This window comes from Nerophis lumbriciformis, linkage group LG37 (genome assembly GCF_033978685.3).
Source record: "Nerophis lumbriciformis linkage group LG37, RoL_Nlum_v2.1, whole genome shotgun sequence".
In the NCBI taxonomy this organism is placed as follows: Eukaryota; Metazoa; Chordata; class Actinopteri; order Syngnathiformes; family Syngnathidae; genus Nerophis; species Nerophis lumbriciformis.
In genome coordinates, this window is record NC_084584.2 from 12,545,001 (window position 1) to 12,550,000 (window position 5,000).

Genomic DNA, 5,000 nt, shown 5'->3' on the forward strand with positions numbered 1-5,000 from the left:
TTTGATGATTTTGTTTGGAAACAATTGAGGTATTTGAATAAACATTTGCAAAACATTTCTGTGTAAATTGATTTGCGGCTTATAGTCAGATGCGGCTAATATATGGAAAAACATTGTTGCTTCTGATGTGTATTGCTGGTCTTGTCACCCCTTCCCAGGCAAAGGGCGACGCGGTAGTGCTGGATCAAAAGAGACGTCGAAGACGCAGTGCTGAACAAAAAGTTTCTTATTTATAAGCGAGCGTCTTATAAGGAGGTGTTTTGTTTGTAAGTGACTGGGAAAACAACAGATGTATACCATAACTAGTAGGTTGACCTTAAGATAATAATGGAGTCTCTCCTCCAGGATAGGGCTATAACTTTTGCATTCCGAAGCCTGGTTTTATTGCTTCTTCTCGTGAGAGAGCTAATTCCAGTCCACAATGTATAACGAAGGCTCCTTATTTTATTATGGGTTCAAACACTATTTACCTAAACCTACCTGGTGGTTCGCTTTCTCCAAGGTGAATATAAACACTCACCATATATAGTACATAATATGAGATGAGGCAATTCCTGAAGGAATTGCGTGTGAATGCTCCAATGCTGACGTTGAACTGAAATCCTGGAATTTTTTTTTTTTTTACAATTATTGAAGTAGAGCACACAATTCCCAAACAGGCTGAATATTTTGAAGTTGGAACTGTTTGAATCAGATGAAAAATGTGGGAACTTTGAAGAATGTCCCATTGATTTCAATGGGAATTTCCCCAAAATATGGGGAATTTCGGAAAAAGCAAGAATTTTTTGGAAAATGGTAAAAAACTTGAATGGTCTTAATGAGCTGAAATGGTTGGTGTTGGAATTTTTCAAATCGGTCAAGAAATGTTGAAGTAGTTGCATTGGGGCGGTATAGCTCGGTTGGTAGAGCGACCGTGCCAGCAACTTGAGGGTTGCAGGTTCAATCCCCGCTTCCGCCATCCTAGTCGTTGCCGTTGTGTCCTTGGGCAAGACACTTTACCCACCTGCTCCCAGTGCCACCCACACTGGTTTAAATGTAACTTAGATATTGTGTTTCACTATGTAAAGCGCTTTGAGTCACTAGAGAAAAGCGCTATATAAATATAATTCACTTCATTTTTAATTGACAAATGTTCGGGAATTTCGGTGTTGGAATAATTATGTATATATTATCACACTAACTTTAGTATGCTTAAAGTCCATTGCTTTAGTTATTAGCTAATGTGCTCAAGTTAGACTTTTCTAATCTATGCAAGGACAAAACTTCTTGTCTGAGAGGTGGCCTCAACCACAGATGTTATCTTTGTTTTAGCCCGCTAACAGCCAAGGACTTCAACGACCTCAACGAAGAAAAGATGACAGCACGCAGACGAAGCAGAGACTTCAAGGACCTCAACGAAGATAAGATGACAACACGCAGACGAAGCGGGGACAAGGCGAAATCACGAGGCCCCCAGCACATTCCGTCACGTACTGTGTGTCCTGGACCTGCTTTGCAAAATATATGTGACCATTCCTTTTAGAGGCGGCCTCAGTGATGTTGACAATGGAACTCTGAATAAAAAGAGGGACGCCGGAGCTGAACCTTAGAGCGTAGGGTGAGACTGTGACTAAGTGTGCAGCTCCATGCATTCTCCCCATGAGCTAAATTGAACTCTGTCTCTGCATGATTCCTTGCTTCTTGTCTGATTAATAGATGTCATCAGTGTTTGAACCTGACATTTGGGAAAACTGGGAATTATTCCAGTTCAAAAAACAACTTTGTTTTTTGTCCTGATTTGGAGAAATGTTTGGACTTTGGAACGGTTGAAGTGGGTTGAAAAATGTGGAAGGAGTAGTCGCCAGAAAAAAGGGTTTAAAAAACGGGAATTCTGGGAATTACTGGAATTTTTCTGAACTTGAAAAAATAATAGTTTGAATGTCCAGGATGAGTGGATTATGTGGAAGGTGGAATGGCTTAATCGGTTGAAAAATGTGGAAATGGTGGAAGTTTGAAAAATGGCCAATTCATTTGGAATGGGAACAATGTCTCGGAAAACCTGTAATTCTGGGAAATCTGGGAATTTTTGGAATTTGTCAAGGGAAATCCCGCGATTCCCGAATAGGCTGAACAGTTTGTGGAAGGTAGAGCGCGCCAAGATCTGGAGGAGAAGAAGTTGAAGAAGTTTATTAAATAGATGAATTTTGGTGTAGAAAACCATGTGAGTGAATGCTTTGGAGCATTCATACAATGAATTCACTTCAGTCCAAAACCAGGAAGGTGTGCCGGGGCAAGGATGGTTTCGCCCTAGTGTAGTGAGAAAAACAACTGTTTTGATGCAAACGAGCAATCCTAGTGTCAATGCCAACTACAGTCGAAGTGTGATTTCCCCTCGTTAACATTGAGGTACTGTTTGGCAGAACAATACTGTGAAGTGGTATTGTAAACCTGGTGTTAGATTCCCGTGATTGACTTACAAGTTCTTCCTGCGAGTCAAACTCCAGCACTCCGTTCAACAGGTCCTGTCCTCTCGGCGCAGACGTAGGGGTTCGGTCAGTCGGGCTCAGGGGTTCGGCGGAGGTCAAGACACACCCGACTCATTGTGTAAATAAAAACTTCTCCCTATCTGCGTATTACGGATACGGCAACAGCAGAAGTCAGACTGATTTGCAGGTGTGTAATTTGTTGTGAGTTTATGCACTGTGTTGGTTTTGTTCCTTGAACAAGGTGATGTTCATGCACGCTTCATTTTGTGCACCAGTAAAAAAACACTTTAGTATGGGGAACATATTCACCATTAAAGGCCTACTGAAACCCGACGACAACAATCTATGTTCTTAAATTATTTTAGTGTTTCTTAAAGCCAGAAGGTCTCCATTTGAAATGACTATAGTTTTGTGTCATGTCTGTAATCCGTGTTTTTTCTACTAAATTAAAGAACTGAATGAACATCCTCCAAGTATGCAGAGTCCATCGTTTTTTAACGCACGTTTTATGTTTAGTTTCCATGTGTTGAGTTTCTCCTGATCAGTCCTTCGGGCTGGTAAGAAGTTCCACATTTGCATGTCAGGGTCATGAACCAGGCCACATACTTCAGTCCTTGGTGCTGGCCTGAGATAGTGCCCGGATGTTTACCTTAACCTAATCCGCATGGGATCCTTATCTCCTCCATGTGGTTCCACCCACTCTTGGGTCCATTATCCTCACATGTTAGGGAGACATGGCATTTTTCAGCATGGATGAGTTTGTCCTGACCTCGCATTTATTACCTAACCTTCAAAATGAGCAACTGCTGAGCAGACCTCAGCATCAGTAGACCTGGGTAAACTATCTTGAAAGAAAAACAAGTTGACTTTATATGCTTAATTGTGTTTCATTGTATCCTGTCAGAATAATTGTATGTAAGTTATCACAACACTTTCTGTTCCCATAAGTTCCCGGCGAGCAGACAAAAGCTGTCTTTGATCTTACCAAGCAAAAGGCTTGTAAAACTCCACTGTGTACGTTGGGAAGCGACATGAAGGTGTCGGTTTCTTTGATCTATTGTGATCCACAGGAAGATCTTGTCTTGACCTGAGATCCACAAAGCGGAGAGGAAGCAGGACCTGACGCAAGCCCCAGGCATCTTTTCTTTGAACTGTTTTGTGACCGAGGGCAACGGCTGTTTACGACCCCCTCTCCCCTTAGAAACAGCTGTTGCCATGTAATCAGGGAAAGTCCGAATAAAAGAGGAGGCGTGCAATACTTTCCTCAGAGCGTGGGACGACACTGTACAAGAGTACAGGTGTACGCGCTCTCCTCATTGAGCTAAATTGAATCCTGTCTCCGTTTAATTTCTTGCTTCTTGTCTGTTTAATAGATGTCATCGGTGTTTGAACCTGACATATCCAATAAACCATATCCAATTGTATTGGCAATTTCTCCAAACACCTTCGGAAAATTCCCGTATACTCTACGTCCCTGGAATCACACTTCTGCAATATATAATTGGATGTTATGGATATGTGAAAGTTCGACTTGTTTACTTCCGTGACGACCTCCTTAAAGTTTTGTAATCAATCAGAAATTTCAAGCCGTTAAAATGTGCCAAACATGGATAAGTGTGCATGAGAGACTATTTTGCACATCACTCATCATGCACTGTAATGGTTTTTAAATGGGTGTCATTTTGAATTATGTGTGGTGTGGTTACAACAAAAAAATAAAAAAATAATAAAATAAAAATTATATATCCATTATATTCATATATTAACATACAAACCCCGTTTCAATATGAGTTGGGAAATTGTGTTAGATGTAAATATAAACGGAATACATTTGCAAATAATTTTCAACCCATATTTAGTTGAATATGCTACAAAGACAACATATTTGATGTTCAAACTGATAAATTAACTTTAGAATTTGATGCCAGCAACACGTGACAAAGAAGTTGGGAAAGGTGGCAATAAATACTGATAAAGTTGAGGAATGCTCATCAAACACTTATTTGGAACATCCCACAGGTGAACAGGCAAATTGGGAACAGGTGGGTGCCATGATTGGGTATAAAAGTAGATTTCATGAAATGCCCAGTCTTTCACAAACAAGGATGGGGCGAGGGTCACCACTTTGTCAACAAATGCGTGAGCAAATTGTTGAACAGTTTAAGAAAAACCTTTCTCAACCAGCTATTGCAAGGAATTTAGGGATTTCACCTTCTACGGTCCGTAATATCATCAAAGGGTTCAGAGAATCTGGAGAAATCACTGCATGTAAGCAGCTAAGCCTGTGACCTTCGATCTCTCAGGCTGTACTGCATCAACAAGCGACATCAGTGTGTAAAGGATATCACCACATGGGCTCAGGAACACTTCAGAAACCCACTGTCAGTAACTACAGTTGGTCGCTACATCTGTAAGTGCAAGTTAAAACTCTCCTATGCAAGGCGAAAACCGTTTATCAACAACACCCAGAAACGCCGTCGGCTTCGCTGGGCCTGAGCTCATCTAAGATGGACTGATACAAAGTGGAAAAGTGTT